The sequence below is a fragment of the Battus philenor genome, unplaced genomic scaffold, assembly GCF_028537555.1.
Source record: "Battus philenor isolate CCGP_79_NKW_IND1 unplaced genomic scaffold, ilBatPhil1.0.hap1 SCAF_29, whole genome shotgun sequence".
NCBI classification, from domain to species: domain Eukaryota; kingdom Metazoa; phylum Arthropoda; class Insecta; order Lepidoptera; family Papilionidae; genus Battus; species Battus philenor.
The window spans coordinates 807,413-827,557 of NW_027181692.1; the positions used below are offsets into that span (position 1 = coordinate 807,413).

Consider the following 20,145-nt stretch of genomic DNA (forward strand, 5'->3'; position numbering starts at 1 on the left):
GATAGTTTGGAGCGATGAAATATAAGTCGGCTTTTCAATGATATATAATCAATATATAAATTGTGAATTATATAAGATTACTAGCTGATCACGCAAACGTTGTATTGCAAAAAAAATTAGAGTTTTTAATTAACATATAAAAAATAAGGGTTGATCGTAGAGGGGTGAAAATTTATGGTTGTATGTATTCTTGTATGCTGTATCATAAAAAAATAAAAACAAAAAATTTCGTTAAAAAAATAAAAAAATTTTTTTAAGTGTGAACAACCTTTATCACTTAGGGGTATAGAAAATAGATAGTAGCCGATTCTCAGACCTACTGAATACGCATATTAAATTTGGTAAAAATCAGTCAAGCCGTTTCAGAGGAGTTCAAGTTCGAACACCGTGACACGAGAATTTTATATATTAGATATTTCGGGATTTAAACCAGTGACATACGATTGGTGTTTGTATTTCGCTAATGTTGTTTCGATTTACCAGCAGCAGCTGACGCGTGTTATATAAATTTAAATATTGTAATTATTCGACAATCGATCGGAGACAAAAATAATCGTTCAAAGAGCCGCAGTTTGACCACCCCTGATATATCTATTATTGTCAGATACATATATGTGCTCGCGTGGTAACACATATTTACCCGTTAATAGCATATAATGCTATAAATAGATCCGTTAGATTCGTTATAACTGCTATTAATATAGCAGACCACAGATAACCTTTGACAATATGCTGAATCAAATAAAAATATTTCATACATGACAGATAAGTTTAGACATTTTTAAAGATATCTTTAAACCTTTCGTTACCAACGCCGGAGTCAGACGGCATCCACTGTATGACGGTATTTCGTGCGACAGAGATAAAGCTCTACGAAGCCGAAATTAGCCGATTGTCTCTTTCAAAAGGTCGATGTGCAATATTAATCGCCGGGTACTGTATCTCGCTACGAGATTTTTTTGCAAAAAAAAATCTTCATTGTTGTATATAGTAAATTTTAATGTAATTTTAATTTATTTTCTGCTTATGTTAATAAATAAATAGATACGATATAAAAGTTCGTACTTGAATTAGACAAAATATATGATGACAATTTTCAATTCAATAGTGGATATGAATGAAATATGAATATTATGGAATTAAGGCATTATTTTGTAGGCTTTTAACTTACAGTGAACTTCCACGTATGATTTAAATAAATACACTTAAAAAACTTTTAAATTAAACGGTTTTTTGATACCCATATTGTGGTGGTTGTGGAGGAATATGTACCTAGTCCGCCATATTGGAACGGCGTCCATCTTGAATTTTAAATTTTGACATATACATCGTGTTTTACTAGTATACCCATATTGACAGGGTTAAGGAAAAATATGTAATCCGCCATTTTGTTTCAGCGGCCATCTTAGATTTATAATGTGATGATTTTATTATATAGTATTGACATCTAAATTAAATGTGTGTACCAAAATTTCAGATCAATCTGACAACGGGAAGGTGCTTAAATTTAAATTTATAATTTTGACCCAAATATACAAATTCCGTACGGGTCGAACTAAATAAAACTGTTTAAAAACGGTCTCTTTGGGTATACTTGACATAAAAGTGATAAACTAGCACACACACAGCCGAGGTGTGCTATGAAGTTTGAATAAAGTAATGGTTGAAGATTAGGTCTCTGTGGTACATCCTTTTTTATTTTAAAACAACTCATCCCCCATCTTATTCCCGGGACAGGGATATACACCCTCCTACCTTCACCCTCCCTCTTTCTTTCTTCATATTTTTTATCATTCAGCATACATTCAAATTATATTCACCCACATTACATTCACGCATCGCCTCCCATCCCTCGCCACACTTCCATACACGGTTTTGTTTTATCTAATTACGTCACCCATCACCTTATAAAACCACTCATCACCCATCTAGTTTTCGGGATAGGGTTATACACCCTCCTACTTTCATCCTCCCTCTTTCATCCTTCATATTTTTTTATCATTCAGCGTACATTCAAAATACATTCACCCACATTATTATATTACATTCACGCATCGCCTCCCATTCCTTTGCCACACTCACATACACGGTTTTGTTTTGCCTAATTACGTCACCCATCACCCTGTAAAACCACTCACCCCCCATTTTGTTTTCGGGATAGGGTTATACACCCTCCTACGTTCACCCTCCCTCTTTCATCCTTCATATTTTCTATCATTCAGCATACATTCAAATTACATTCAGCCTCATTACATTCACGCATCGCCTTCCATCCTTCGCCACACTTCCGTACACGGTTTTGTTTTGCCTAACTACGTCACCCCACCACCTTGTAAAACCACTCATCACCCATCTAGTTTTCGGGATAGGGTTATACACCTTCCCTCTTTCATCCTTCATATTTTCTATCATTCAGCATACATTCAAATTACATTCACCCACAGTACATTCACGCATCGCCTCCCATCCCTCGCCACACTGTGTATGGAACACGGTTTTGTTTTGCCTAATTACGTCACCCATCACCTTATAAAACCACTCATCATCCATCTTGTTTTCGGGACAGGGATATACACCCTCCTACTTTCACCCTCCCTCTTTCTTCCTTCATATTTTCTATCATTCAGCATACATTCAAAATACATTCACTCACATTACATTCACGCATCGCCTCCCATCCCTCGCCACACTTCCATACACGGTTTTGTTTTACCTAATTACGTCACCCCACCACCTTGTAAAACCACTCATCCCCCATTTTGTTTTCGGAACAGGATTATACACCCTCCTACCTTCACCCTCCCTCTTTCATCCTTCAAATTTTCTATCATTCAGCATACATTCAAATTACATTCACCCACATTACATTCACGCATCGCCTCCCATCCCTCGCCACACTTCCGTACACGGTTTTGTTTTGCCTAATTACATTCTCTATCACCATGTAAAACCACAAGAAAGTGTGCTTATTCTCCTATTCCAAACGCGGTACACCCAGGCGCTAAGTTCAAAAGATTTCAACTTAAAACAACTTAGTTCTTAATTTAAAAACACATACCCGCCACAGTAGACCGAGGATCCTACCCGCGCGTCTTCTGTTTGGAAACATAGCGTTTCGATACGTTTTTTATCGGCAAAGGTCATGCGCGTAATGCCAAGATGTCCCCGTTCCGCCGCCATTTTGTTATGATACAGATTAAATATGTTAACAATAATTATACATTGAACTCATGCAGTACAATGACCGGCGATAAATATTGCACATCGATATCTGAATAGAGACAATCGGCTAATTTCGGCTTCGTAGAGAAATACAACGACTGACAAAACGTCATATAGGTAGCGTGGAACAAAGATAATGCTCTACGAAGCCGAAATAAGTCGATTGTCTCTTTCCGAAAGTCGATGTGCAACATTTATCGCCGGGTACTGCATTTGACATTTGATTTATCCTTTCCTATCATATTACATTTATTATTTATGCAAGCAAACACACGGATCATTTATAGATTTATTCTAGTTAGCGAATTTTTAGTCTGACGTTGATTTATGGGACAACATGTATTACGTTCCATCGTATAACATTTGAAAATTCGTATCACATTTTTTTAAAAGCTCATTCATATTTAAGAATGTGAATGTAGCTTGAAGAATTGCTCATATGATGTGTCTGAGGGCGGGGCATTTCGCTCGTGCAGCTGATGGCGGTGAGGCTGAAAGGTTTTCGAGCCAACTAGCTCAGTGATTCCCAAAGTGGTCTATATCGACCCCTGGGGGTCTATGACAACCTGCAAGGGGTTTACGTCAGCGAAAAAAAATTTTGGGGGTCCATGAAATGAAAATGGGGGTCCACGATAGTGGATCTCAACACATACACTGATAGTACCTATTTACATACATCATACCATCTTATAATATCAAAACATTTACATTATTTATAAAAGTACCTATGAAGTAAAAAAATTGTTTATTTAATGTTACGTATATTTTACATAACAGATACAAAATATTATTTTGAGTAGTTTTAATTTAAATTCAATTAATAAATGTATAAATTAACATGTGTTTTTACTTTAAGTTTTTAACACTAAACTTCACTACAGTTAGAAATTTACAGGAAATCAATATCAGGTAAGTAGGGGGTCTACCCAACACGGAAAAACATGGCAAGGGGTCTACGACACAAAAAAAATTTGGGGAACTCTGAACTAGCTGAACTAACGACATAGATGAACTCGCGGGAAGCTGCGATCTTCCCACTACTTGTCGAATGGAACACCCTGTATTTAAAATAAGGATTAACTTAGTACATACATTTATGTGGGATAACGTTGAACTCTTGTTGAGGTCTGTTATCTTAGCGCCGTCTGGACCTCTGACCTAAGTGTATCTGGCGGTGAACCTGGCTGTATCTTGCGAGAAAGTTTTAACTTATTATTTTTTTTTAATTTATTTATAATGATTCTATCTCGGGCTAAGATATCATATTTGAATTTCGAATGTCAATACAGATCACACATATATAATTCTACTAAGTTGTGGCGTCATACTTGAGGGAGTTGAAAGTAATGTCGCTTTATAATGTTTAAATTCACACGACAACATTTTCAACAAGTTTTTATTTCTTATCAACAATATATTCTTATATGCCTATACTATCCCTAACACGCGACGCTATTGGGGACCCAAAACACCTGTTGACAACAAAGTTATAAGTACAACTTACCCTTTTATTAAATTCTTTTAACAATTACTTCATTTTACAATACGTTCATATGTAAATATAAATAAACAAACATAACATTTAGTTTACATTGCAACTGTTTGTGAAATACCCACGTTTTGCAAATTAATCGTTGTGGAAGTGGTGTAATGGTGCAATAAAGATTTAAATCGCTCGCGCGCGTCACGCGCTGGCTGCTGTCAGCTTCACAGCTGACCTTGAAACATTGCACGCGATTTTAGCACTTATTACTTTTGCGGTATGATATATATATATATAAGAGGTTTCCGCTATCCACATCCAGCTAATTCCCGCTATTAGGTACACCGGAAAGTAATGTCGTCTCTGTCGACATATTTTACAGAAAAACCGATTGATTTGTTACCGCTCCGGCATTTTGTATATTAGACAGCAAAAGGTTGTTGATAACGAAGGTGAATATATTGTTGATTAGAAATAAAAACTTTAAAGATGTCGTGTGAATTTAACTTAAGAAAGCGACATTACGATCCCCCTAATATATATATATTATATATATATATACATATATATATATATATATATATATATATGTATATATATATGTATATATATATATATATATAATTATTATTTACTATCTGTCCGTACAGATTTTTAGTGACTGAGGTTGTTGGGCTATCGCATTGAAACAAAAAAATATATTAATGTAACATATTTAAGAATGAACGCTTCATACAAATTGATTGTATATAAATACAAATTTGTTCACGCATCCGATGATTCAATAATGTTAATGCGTAAAATAAAATCAATAAAGTAAAGCGTAACTTGAATAAATTCAACTTGCAAATCGTAACTAATTTATTAGAGCAATAACAGGTTTTTTTTTATATGTGTAGGCTTCACAGAGCGACATAAAAACCAAACCACGTTATATTACTCAAAGTTATTAACACTAAACCTATTTACAATTCTTATACAGTACTTGGCACAGTTATGTGTGTGTGTGTTTTTATAAACAACAGATTTTTTGGTTTTTTTAAGTTGCTAATCTGTTCAAAATTCATGAAACGTTCTCCATTCATCTTCTAAATACTTTCAAAGTAAATATGCTAACGGAATGGTTGCAAAACGAAAAATTTGTGAAGACAGAAAACTCACTACATTCTCTGGAATAAATTAATAAGACATAACATCACAGTGAATAACATACAAGACACTTTTCACTTAGTAATTACAAAGAAATAACTACTTGAAATTTATACACCAATACCTCGCTTTGAGTCGATTCGTTTTGCGTTTTCTTCGAAGTTGCGTCGCTGCTTAATTAGTACTAATTTTCACTGCGCGTCGTTAGATTTTCGAGGTTGCGTTGTTTTGGATTCGAGTCTAATTTTTTTTAATTTTCTTTTTTTTTCTCAAAAAGATGGCAACACTTTTGTTTCTAATTGCGCCATGCCATCAAAACTCGGGGATTCCCTTTCTAACTAAAAATCAACGCAATTTGAATACAGTTTTATTTTCACTTTGTTTTGCTAATTTTAGAATTCAGTATTAATTACGTAGTGCGTTGTATAATGTAGTGTGTGTTGTGGTTTTTTTAAAAGAGAATAATAAATTTATATAAATTTTAACGTGTTGTTTCTGCTTACAAAAAAGGTAAATATTATTCCAATTTATTTATTGGCAGAGTAATATTATTTCTGTTTTTAAAATGTTTACTTTGTTCAATTTTCTTTATAAAAAAGTAGTATTTTCGTGACCCTGGAACCTAACTTCGATCTTTACATGGTTTGCTATAGAAAATCTTAATTCACTTTGCGGCGTTTCAATTTGCGTCGTGTTTTTTTGGAACGTGACCACGACGCAAAGTGAGGTATTGGTGTATTTCCTTATTTCTCTGGGTGTGTAAACCTAATTTTGTTGATACTATTTTCTTGGACTGTACTATCAAAATCAAAATACTATTCAAGAAGCGAGCCCTGATGATTTGTAGTCCAGGTGCAAACTTAGTACAAGAGTCAGCTCTCACAAACTCAGGCTGTGATTGTTGTTTGTGGAGAGAAATAAAGATATTATTTATATATTATATTTACGTGTATATATAATCTACGAGTTTCAATATACCTTGTCAATTTTTAACATAATTCTCTGGCTAAAAATGGCGGAGATAGACAAAGGATTTTTTTGTCTAAATAAGGTTAAATACATGCAAAGAATATATACAAATATGTTGTTATATGTTCACTGCTATATGTAGCTAAAATTTTTGATAGATAACCAACATATAGTTTTTCTTCACTCCTCAAAACTTACATTTTATCGTTTTATTATTCGTAAATATAAAAAATGTAAAAATTGCCAGAAAAAAAATATTATCTACCGACCATAGAGTATAAACACATCTATCCTTAGCTGTCAAACATTTGACGTGAATCTAAACCAAAATAAGGTATGTAAAACCAGTGTTACTCAACCTTTATATGCCATGCACCCCCTAAGCCTTTCTAAAATACTTCATCATTAGGTTTTTTGTACAGATATTCATTTTCTTTTACGCCTATTTACAATCATACCTTTATAAAATGGTCACTCTAGAATGTGTTATATTAATTTATTTTTTCCCATTTAAATGCGACAAGCCAATAACTTCACTACAAAGTCAAGATATTAAACAATAATTAATTTTAATATGTAGTATTACTTTAAAAACGTTTCGGTCTATTATATTATCATTACGTTATCTGATATATAAAATTTCCATGTCACAATGTTAGTTACCGTACTCCTTCGAAACGGCTCGACCGATTTTTACCAAATTTTATATGTGTATTCAATGGGTCTGAGAATCGGCTACTATCTATTTTTCATACCCCTAAGTGGTAAGGGTTGTTCACCCTTAATTTTTTTAAGGAATTTTTTTTATGTGATACAGCATACAAAAATACACACAACTCTAAATTTTCACCCGTCTACGATCAATCCTTATTTTTTATTTGTTAATTAAAATTTTTTTTCGCAAAATAACGTTTGCGGAATCAGCTAGTATTTTATAAATGAAAGCATTGATTTTTAGATTTCACATTGACCTCTTTCAAGGCTTTACACGTATTAATCAATACATAATGTAAATTAAAATTTCTCTTAATAAACCCTAATAAAAACGAAACATATAACTATTGATAAATGTTTACTTTCCGGAATATTCTTACATATGTACTATATTTCCTAATTAAAGTTCATTTAGATTGTCTGAATAAAGATAACAAAAAGTAATAAAACAACTAACTATAGATACATAGGAATTATATTTGCCGCCATTTTGTTTTAAAAAAAATTAATGTAAATAATTATGTATATTTTTTACTCGTATTATAATACGCTTATCTATTTATAATTAAACATATTAAAATATATTCCGTGATTATAATTTATCGATATAAATATAGTGAAGAATATAAAAATTCGAATAAGAATAATTACTTTTAATTGCCGCCATATTGTGTTAAACGTCATAAATATTTTTTTTTCTTTAACTAAGCGAAAAGCATTCGATGTTTTCAACAGCAAATAAAACGAACATGATTTTAATTCATTACGCAAACATATAACTCAAAGCGAGATCAGAAACCGGGCTTACCTTTTTGTTTGAAGCTTTTTTTCGATATCGCAAACAATGGACGTCCTTGAGTTGCGGGCGAATGTACTTTTGCACAGATTAAAAAAAAACACGTATAGACAAAACGAGGGCCGGTAGGCGACTGAGGTCTGCGGTTAGACGTCGCTCCGATCGTCGACTTTTAAGGCGCAACCACACTTTACGACACGATTCGTGTCACTTTAGTAAGGGCAAATAATTATTTATATTTGTTCAATAATATAAAGAGTTTTAATGTATGCAGGCGATATAAATTCACATAAACACAAAAATATCTTACAGACTTATCTGACATCTATAGTATATTTAATGGAATTAGGCGTTACCTTGCGGAAGTCCATACTAAGTAAGAAAAGGACCAATATTTAGCCACTTCCGCACATGCAGTGGTAGTCGTGCAACAAAGTGCACCGCCCGCCCTTCCGCTGGCTGGCGGTGCACTTTGTTGCAGGACTACCACTGCATGTGCGGAAGTGGCTAAATATTGGTCCTTTACTTACACTTAATGTTTGTCATGGCGGTTCTGAAAATCGAACTTGTGCTCTTCCCACTTTTTTCCATGACTACTACTGCATGTGCGGAAGTGGCTAAATATTGGTCCTTTTCTTATCTATAGTATAGACACCAAAAAATTGCAAAGCATAGGCTTTCAAATATCACCACGTTGACCGCGCTAGTGCTGCTCGCATTTGGCAAATTCCAAATAGTAGAAGGCTATGTTTGCAGTTTCTAAGCAAACCAAGGTCGACGTAATACAAAGAATTGTTCATATGAAGAGTAGAGGGCACATCGTTCGAGCAATCGACTGTCGTTGGAACAGAGAGGCTTTTGACTGGCGACGAACCGTTAGACGTGCGTATCTATACGGGCGGATCAGTGATTCCCAAAGTGGTCTATATCGACCCCTAGGGGTCTATGACAACATGCAAGGGGTCTACGTCAGCGAAAAAAAAATTTGGGGGTCCATGAAATAAAAATGGGGTCCACGATAGTGGATCTCAACACATACACTGATAGTACCTATTTACTTGTGGCCCAGTGTCCCGCATTCGGGGGCCTCCGGTTTTACTTCGAGTGCCGGTCTGGGGTAAAAATCAGGAAGGAATCAATAGCCTCCCTGATAAGAGAAGAAACAACGAAGGATGACTTCTTATCACTCTGTAGAGTAATAAAGCGATTGATAAAAACAAAAGTTAAGTAAGTTCAATAAAATTGTAAAAAAAAATATATATATAAAACTAATGTAAAATAAAAATAATGTAAAATAAACAGAAATAAAATAAAGAAAATGTTAATGAGTAATGAGAGAGGAATGGAAGGTCATAGAGCGAAAGAGAACGAAAGAAGAAATGTGGAATGAATACCGAATGGAAGATCATAAGAAGCATAAATGAAGAGAGAGAAAATAAAAAAGGTTGTGAAAAAATTAAATATGTGTAAAACAAGTCTCTGTCCCACACCAGATAGTGGGTACGAGAGGTTCCCAATAGCGTGGGCCATTAAAAAAAAAATACGGATTGACAATTTGAAGAAATGTCCGCTAAGGCTTGTTCAGAAGTGGGAACCACAGAGTCCAACAAGCGCATAGTGGGATGTTCGCCCACAAGAGGGTCATACAATCTATTCCAGTTCAAGTCTTGTCATTTAAAAGCCGACTTATATTTCATCGCTTCAAACTATCTTCAGTTTAAACTAGTGTTTCCCAAAGTGGTCTATATCGACCCCTAGGGGTCTATGATAACCTGCAAGGGGTCTACGACAGCGAAAAAAAAATTGGGGGTCCATGAAATGAAAATGGGGGTCCACGATAGTGGATCTCAACACATACACTGATAGTACCTATTTACTTACATCATACTATCTTATAATATCAAAACATTTACATTATTTATAAAAGTACCTATGAAGTAAAAAAATATTAATATGTTACGTATATTTTACATAACAGATACAAAATTTTATTTTGAGTAGTTTTAATTTAAATTCAATTAATAAATGTATAAATTAACATGTGTTTTTACTTTAAGTTTTCAACACTAAACTTCACTACAGTTAGAAATTTACAGGAAATCAATATCAGGTAAGAAGGGGGTCTACCCAGCACGGAAAAACATGGCAAGGGGTCTACGACACAAAAAAGTTTGAGGAACTCTGCACCAGATTAACCCAAGATATAGACAAAATTAAAAATAGAACAATGCAATTCATGTCATTAATATTACTTAAATATAAAATAATGATCGTTTATCATCAAAATGAGAAAAAATTACTTTATAGTTTACCAATACTCTCATAGACAAATTTCATTACATCTCTGACATTGTTCATGATTCCATAGAGATGTGATATTAGTGAATTTGCGCCTGGACCCGTTCTTTTTACCATATAAGAGGTGATATTCCATATTGAAGCGACAAGAAGCCTATGCAATGATTTTGCTTCATTATTTCGTTTTTATTTATGCTATATCTGATTGTTGTGGAGAAGGGGCAGTAAGAATTTACACAAGAATACATATTTTCATAAAGTTTATTAAAGATTTACACACATATACATTTTATCAGATATAGCCTAAATGAAATCATAACAATCAGGCGACATCGCTGCTAAGGACTCCTGTCATTTAAATATTCGTTTATTGAATAATATGCCATCTCTATTTATGTATTAGGTCAGGGAAAAAGTATTTCTGCAAAAAGTTTATTATATATATATAGTATATTTACTATATTTATATTTATATATGTATATATATATATATATATATATATATATATATATATATATATGTATATATGTAATAATCTCTATGATTGTACTATTTTTATCTGACTGGATGTAACGACGTTAAAAAAGATTACATTAAAAAAATAATCAAATATAGGCTATCATTTGGGTCGTAAGACATTCTCTATTACTGAACACATGTCTACCCTATAGGTTTGTGATCCGTCTTCACTCCAGAACTTTTAGGCTCCAACGATCATCTATTCAGGACGCTATATGAACTAAACCATTTTTTTTCGTTTGATTTCTATATCGCGCGGCATATCGAATGGCACGTTGTTGTGGCGACGTTTATTAATACGGTGTCATATTCTGAAGGCCAGTCACATGACTAGCAAGAAAGTTGTTTTAAGAGACTTCTACATTTTAAACCTTACTTCCGACATCTTCATTTCTAGATTATAGGGTGTATGATTGGCGTGGTCTATGGCAGCCGAAATGCCCCTGACTCGAGTTGTACTCCCAATCGTCTTGTTTGATAGGCGCTTAAGAATAAAATCCTCACAAATGGCGGACGTGTTTCACGACGTAGACTCGGCAATAAGACTGCATTAAATTTAGGCGATATATTTATATTAAATCTATTAAAAATATATATGTTATATTATTTTTAATTATATTTATTAATATTATATAACACGTGGTGTAACTACCTATTTTAAAAAATATTGTTACGAAATATTTACTAGACCTAAGATTATTTATCTGTATTTCATTTTTTTCTTTCTGTTTCTTTTTTTTTTTGAGGTTATCGCGATCCAAGTCAGTTCGATGTTTTTATTTATTATGTATATATATGCTATATACATATGTATGTATATTTGTTATTTATGCTACTGTTTTCATACTATAGTTTTCTGTACTTACCTCGTGTAATAAGACCGCACATTGTACATTTTTGTTTTATTATTATGAAACTATATTAATATACGTTCGACTATACGAAATATATATTAATTAACTTTGTTAAAACATTATATGTTCCAATGTCATTTCAAATTTTACACAGATATGTTTAACTGCAGTTACATGATACAAAAGGCCTTATATCCATTACAATGTGGTCAAAACTAAACGCAGTCACAATAGATTCATCAGATCAGAATAGATTGTGTCAATAAGTTCTTTGATAGTTATTTTAAAAAATTACAAACTAAAATAGAACAGTGGTTCCCGGAATATAATCTTATATAATTCACACTTTGTGTTTTAATTATATAGGATTGTTTCTAGATGATGTGCAGCAACCAGAGGCGGCATAACATATAGTGCAGGGTGTGCAATGCACACGGGAGCCGCGGCGCTCCCTGAGACAGCTAAGAGCATCGTCTTGGACGATCATGGTCGCTTAGTTTCGCAACAGAGATGCGCTGCAGGTATAAATGAGTGTTATTCTGCCGTCATAAGAAGAAAGGCCGTAAGAAAAGGACCAATATAAAGCTACTTCCGCCATGCAGCAGTAGTCGTGCAATAAAGTCCACAAAACACCGAGTGAGCACTAATCGGTGTAACATAACTCCTGAGGATGCCCCGTGGAGAGGTGAAACATGTGTTGAGTGATTTAACGGTGGTAGTTGTGTAATTCGCATTGTTTGCTGCACGCGCATTTATCAGCGGGCTGGCGGGCGGTGCACTTTATTGCACGACTTACACTGCATGTGCGGAAGTGGCTAAATATTGGTCCTTTTCTTACTTAGATTGGACATCCGCAAAACAACGCCTGAATCCATTAGATATAAAAGGCCGTAACTAATACTATACTGTAAGCTATACCTACTAATAAAATAGCTTCTTGGAATATAAAAAAAAAATTCTTATTACGACGGCAAAGTTGATAGGTATGGCCGCGGGGGGGGGGGGGGGTCAGGTCTTGGGGCGCCAGGGTTTCATTGCACACGGGCGCTACACGAGCTAGAGCCGCTCCTGGTGGCTTTCTCTGCGTATCATAATACCACACTGAGATCTCCAACCCGTCTGCGAAGCGTGTTGATTGTGATATATCTCCCAAATATATCTTTGAATGTGGCCTATACCTTTTTTTTATGGTCCAGTTGTTGGGGACCTCTCCTTCCACCCCCTATTTAATTGGGAACAGGGTTTTGTATTTCTTAATATTTTTTTTTTGACTAGAATTTTTATTTTCGTTCTCGTCTTCCATAGTACACAATATCTTTTTTTCCACCTTCTATCATTCTACAATTCCATCTTCCATTCTCAATCATTCCATTCCTTTCGTACATCCTCAAACACTTGAGTTATCCATTTCTATTACAGTATCACAGTTTTAATTGGTTTAATTATTTTCTCGTGTACATCAATTTTATCACGGATTTATTTGACTTTTTTTTTTGAGGCCTATACCTTGCAATAGAAGTCTATATAAGGCCAGGACATCTATATGAGGAAGTTAGTGAAATTTGCCGCATTTGTTATACAGGTTGTCATATTTATAAATTGAATTGTCAAATGTATATTTAAGCGTAAAGTTAGTGTCGCCTTCCACATGGCCGATGAAGAAGTATGTCATCTTAGTGTCGACATACATACATATATATATATATAAATGTATACACACACATATATATTGCGATCTTAGGTTCCGGGTTCGACTTCCGAAATACAAATTTATATAAATCAAACATGATTTAATCTATCTATTATTAGATATACAGCATGATTGGGTAAGGTGTAACTTTAAAAGGGTGAATATATAGCTCATTTGTTTAAAAAAATTAAATTTGCTGGCAATTTTTTTCTTACTATATTACTTATTATTTTTGAAACCAATGTTTTTTGTACAAATATTCATTCTCTTTTACACCTTTATACAATCATCCCTTTATGAAATGGTCACTCTATATATATAGTGTGGGACAGAGATAGTGCTCTACGAAGCCGAAATTAGCCGAGATTGTCTCTTTCCAAATGTCGATATGCAATATTTATCCCCGGGAACAGTACACCAAAACCACCTGCGGTTTTATTGACCAGTAATTAAAATTTATCGATGTTATTATACAATGCAGATAATAATGGCAAATTAGTACTAAATATTTATTTATCTGCATATACATATATATATATATGTATATATATATATATATATATATCTCTAATATATAAAATTCTCGTGTCACGGTGTTCGAACTTGAACTCCTCTGAAACGGCTTGACCGATTTTTACCAAATTTTATTTGCGTATTTAGTAGGTCTGAGAATCGGCTACTATCTATTTTCCATGCCCCTAAGTGATAAGGGTTGTTCACCCTAAAAATTACTTTTTAATTTTTTGACGATTTTTTTTGTTTTTATTTCTTTACGATACAGCAAACAAAAATACATACAACCCTAAATTTTTACGATAAACCCTTATTTTTTATTTGTTAATTAAATTTTTTTTTGCAAAACAACGTTTGCGGGATCAGCTATATATATATCTATATATGTAAATATGTGTGTGTGTGTGTCAACACTAATATATCGATGCATTCCGTGTGACATCACTAGTGTCTGCACAAGTGTTCATATCACTTCCAGTTGTCCGATGCGAAAGGTATAAAGGAGCAGCTTATAACGGAGGGTAGATGAGAGGGCCTCTTTGGCGACAAGTTCTTCACAACTGTCTTCATGAAAATAAGCCTTTTTTTGTTCAAATTCCTTAAATAGTTTTCAAGAGGCTGTATACAGTGTTTTATTATAAGCAGCCTATCCAGAAGTTTTCGGAAACAAGATTCTCTGGTAAGAAAAGGACCAATATTTAGCCACTTCCGCACATGCAGTGGTAGTCGTGCAACAAAGTGCACCGCCCGCCAGCCCGCTGATAAATGCCTATGCGGCAAACAATGCGAATTACACAACTGCCATCGTCAAATCACTCAACACGTGTTTCACCCCTCCACGGGGCATCTTCAGGAGTTATTTTACACCGATTAGTGCCAAACACAGAGTCAGCACGTGTTGAGCTTTATGAAACCCAAGTGACCACTATACCGGCGGCTCATATTAAACCCTTCCTTTGTAACATGATATTCCCTACATATACATCAGTTCGAGGGTTTAATTTTATTTAGGTATACATTGCTGGCTTTTGTTTACATCTACAATGTTTCTAGTCGATTTCGTCTGTTTGAAGTAGCAATGTAGCGAGCTATTTGAACAACTAATGTAAATACGCGAAGCTTCGGATGCGCTGTCAAATATTTATTTTCTATTTGAACACAATTGAAAACGTATGAAATACTGTCGAACAGTTTTACACAAGCGCTTTTAAATTTCGAACTATTTTCTGTTAATGCCAAATAAAGTCGAAAATTTTAAATCGATTTATTGACTAATCGATTATTTTTCTCCTTTATGTTTTTTTTATGTATAGTACAACAATTACACCAATATCTCACTCTGCGTCGTGGTTACGTTCCAAAAAAATACGACGCAAATTGAAACATCGCAAAGTGAATTAAGATTTTCTATAGCAAACCGTGTAAACACGATAGGTTCCAGGGTCACGAAAATACTGCTTTTTAAAAAGAAAATTGAACAAAGTTAACATTTATAAAAACAAAAATAATATAACTCTGCCAATAAATAAATTGGGAAATAATTAACCTTTTTTTGTAACCAGAAACAACACGTAAATATTTATATAAATTTATTATTCTCTTTTTTTAAAAATCACAACACACTACATTATAACACACTACGTAATTGAAACTGAACCTTAAAATTAGCAAAACAAAATAAAATTGTAATCAAATTGCGTTGATTTTTAGCTAGAAAGGGAATTCCCGAGTTTTGATGGCATGGCGCAATTAGAAACAAAAGTGTTGCCATCTTTTAGAAAAAAAAAAGAAAACTGAAGACCCGAACCCAAAACAACGCAACCTCGAAAATCTAACGACGCGCAGTGAAAATTAGTACTAATTAAGCAGCGACGCAACTTCGAGAAAAACGCAAAACGAAACGACGCAAAGCGAGGTATTGGTTTACATTCACTCCTTCAACACGTTCCTAGCCGTGGCAATTTTTGAAGATTTTCCATTCAGGCCGCGTGGGGTGTATACGAAACACACTTTAAAATTAAAAAAAAGTTGTTTAAGATGCTTTACAGTTTTTCAATACTGCAAAGCTATAATTAGTGGAGAAAAAGGTTATAAATTTTAATATGAATTACGTACGCGCATGCGTGATGTGGAGTTATCTGTATTCGACCTTACAATTCATTTGTTTAATAATCCTTTGTTTTAACGGTTTTATTTAGTTCGACCTGTACGGAATTTGTTTATTTGGGTCGAAATTAGAAAATTGAAACTTAAGCACCTTCCCGCTGTCAGATTGATCTGAAATTTGGTACACACATTTAATTTAGACGACAATACAATATAATAAAATCAATAACATTATAAATCTAAGATGGCCGCCGATACAAAATGGCCGATTACATATTTTTTCTTAACCCCCTCAATATGGGTATCAAATGAAAGGGTTACACTAGTAAAACACGATGATTATGTCAAAATTTAAAATTCTAGATAGACGCCGTTCCAATATGGCAGACTAGGTACATATTTTTCCACAACCACCACAATATGGGTATCAAAAAACCGTTTAACTTAAAAGTTTTTTAAATGTATTTATTAAGAACTGCAAATGGCGTGAACAGAAAATGCAGCGGGAGTCGAATACACACCCACATGCCAGGAATGTGTTAAAGATTTTATATATATATCACCAACTAGCTTTGTCCTGCGATTTCTTCCGCTTGTATTTTAAAAAAAAAATAGTTTAGTTTATTATTTTTTAAGTTTTTATTAATATATGTTAACCGGAAATTAATTTTAGTATCTACATATATTCTCACGTCACCTACAACACGAAACTCAAATCATTCGTTCTCTGTGCTCGTTTCAATTCAAAGCAGCATATGTCACGGCAATACATAAAATTAATGTGCGTCATGTGTCCAAAATTGATCATAATAACTTAGAAACCATCACAAGGTGATGCACAACAACTTCACTAAAGATCATCATATTATCAAATGCGTAGTTTAGGATTGTATAAAGGACATACATATTTTCATATATATATATATAGATCACTGTATGTAACACGTGTGATACATTTGTTTTTATCTAATACAGACAGTATAGTTAAGTGCATAGGAGAACTGGTAAGGAGGGGAGGGTTAGAGGGAGGGGGGAGTACCTCTCGTAATCACTCTGGAATGTATTCTGCGCATTTACAGATGTAATTGTATAAATTGTACCGTCGACACCTGGACCGAGCGGCGTCAACCAATTATTGAAGTAAATTGAATATTTTTCTCAGGATTATTAGATATTCTGTGAAATTCTTCCTATTGCCAACATAACAACAGGAAGTACGTAGCAGAGTCGACTCTAGCTCGTGTAGCGGCCCGTGTGCAATGAAACCCTGGCGCCATCTAGACCTGACCCCTCCCCCGCGGCTATAACCATCAACTTTGCCGTCGTAACAAGAAAGTTTTTTCATATTCCAACAAGCTATTTTATAAGTAGGTATAGCTTACAGTATGGTATTGGTTACGGCCTTTCTTCTTATGACGACAGAATAACATTCATTGTTTTTATGCCTGTAGCACATCTCTGTTGCCGCGGCTCCCGTGTGCATTGCACACCCTGCACTGTAGGTTAAGCCGCCCCTGGTCTGTAGTAGAAGTGTGTAAATACTCAGCGATAAATATTGCACATCGACGTTTAGAAAGAGACAATCGGCTAATTTCGACTTCGTAGAGCATTATCTCTGTCCCACATTACCTATGTGACTGTTTGTATTTCGTGCGACAGAGATAACGCTCTACGAAGCCGAAATTTGCCGAGTGTCTCTTTCCAATGGTCGATGTGCAATATTTATCGCCGGGTACTGTGTACTAAATAACAGGTGGCGCAAAAGTAATGTCACAATTTGAATCGGCTGCCATTTTGTTACAAATTAAACAAGAGATGTGTTTTGTTTTTTTTTTAAGTTTGATTAAAGGTGTAAAATTAATGTTATTGATTTAAATAAAATATATAGTTCAAATATTCGCCTTGCAAATTGATATATAAATTACCTTCGTTTTACACAAATTTGAACTGTTGCTCGCAATACATCTGGCTTTAATGCTAAAACAGTCTAAAACTTGAAAATGGAACACTGTTATTTTGATTGAAAATATATATTAAACTCACCGTATGCGAATGATTTATAAAGGTATGGATTTTACCAGAGATAACTTTGAGCTAAAAGAACCAAGTACACGACTATATCTGCAAGAGACACCTGTAACCCTGTCATTGTAGTCGCATTGTCAGGAAACGACGACGGCGAGCAGCGAGCATTCTGCAGCTGGTCAATAACACACCGGTCTGGTCGGTAACGAGGTCTGGTCGTGCGTTACAGTGGACACCAATCCATAATCATTCCATACAGAAGCGTTGGTGGAGTTCCTTCTGCTAATTCTTCTCTTTTAGCTTCATCACCAACTGATCAAGCCAAAGTACTGCATTCTTTATATCAGATTGCTAAGCGGGTTTTATCAACGAATCAGCCCAAAATGAGGTCCCTTGGGGCACCATGACCCTAGTCAATCCATGCGTCCACCGTAGCGATATAATCCTGATAGAGTATGTATCGACCAGATCCAAGACTCCGAAGGGTCCTTGACCTTCAGTATTTTTAAATAGGTCTTAGATTAGGCGCCCCCTGCCCCCGCGGAATATTTATATTCCATTTGGGCAGCGGTAATAGTCCGTTTCAAGTGGCAGTAAATAGACTACATAACGTATAATAGATGAACGCCAAGACTAAGGTTCTGAAGGTAAGTATGTCGTCCACCTACAAGGCGTATTGCGCCCTGAGTCGTCAAAAGATTAGATGCAAGACGATTTTATTCGGTCTTATTGGAATTCTATAGTGAGGTTTGTTATATTTGTTGAAAATAAATAAGGAACATTAAATCGTTCTCTACAACTGTTTACATACAAGATGATTGGTTATAGCTATAAGGGGATGAAACTGTAGCTATTTTTTTTGTTTTTTATGGCTCCCGCTATTGGGTCCTTCCACCCCCTATTTAATTGGGTTGTTTAATTTAGTTTAGTTGTTTAATTGGGTTGGTATAAAACAGGGTTTTGTATTTCTTAATAATTTTTTCACTTGATTTTTTATTTTCGTTCTCGTGTTCCATAGTACATAATATCTTTTTTTCCTCCTTCTATCATTCTACAATTCCATCTTCCATTCTCAATCATTTCATTCCTTTCGTACATCCCTAAACACTTCAGTTATCTAATTTCTATTACAGTAGTAAGTAGACTATATAACGTATAATAGATGAACGCCGGGACTTTAAGGTTTTGGAGGTAAGTATGGCGTCCACCTACAAGGCGCATTGCGCCCGGTCAAGGTTCAGCATTCTAGAATATTCTTACATCAAAATGCCAAGCGTTAAAGCCGAAGTCCCCTCATGGAGGTCCATAATGAGGTGCGTGGTGTTTGGCATTGCATATGGTCATTGACCTCACGTACTTAGTTCGGGTACCAGGCGCGCATAAATCAACGGAGCCGCATGCGAGACGCGTCGCTTTAGTGAAAGGCGGCCATCCTAACGGTTGACTTCTATACATTCATTATGTCCTGGTACCATTGATTATTTCAACCAAAAAAGAGTTAAAATATATGTTATTTAGAGAAGAATTAAAAACAATCGAAAAAAGAAAAGAATTTCAGAAGAGCACGATATCATTTAGGTCGAAAGATGTCCACTGTTGGGCATAGGCCTATATGTGGCCTAAAATAAAAGCGTAAAAAAAATATGGAATCCATTAAATAAAATACGAGGGTTTTAAACACATTCTGATATAAAAGAGCTCACAATAATAAAAAGAAAAATCAGTTTGATGTTTTTGTTTATTATTATATTACATTTATAATATTTATTTTTTATATATATATATATATAAAAACATATTAAAAAT

The 20,145-nt window shown here is 34.5% G+C and overlaps 1 protein-coding gene across 1 annotated transcript in view; it reads right to left on the bottom strand.

Annotated features, from left to right (window-relative positions):
- Nucleotides 1–8,435, bottom strand: part of LOC137926289 (gamma-interferon-inducible lysosomal thiol reductase-like) — a 29,990-nt gene extending 21,555 nt beyond the window's left edge. Inside the window, exon 1 of the mRNA XM_068769888.1 lies at nt 8,346–8,435. The gene's annotated coding sequence lies outside the window, so the exon portion shown is untranslated. The remainder of the gene's footprint in view (nt 1–8,345) is intronic.
- Between the last annotated feature and the right edge of the window lie 11,710 nt (nt 8,436–20,145).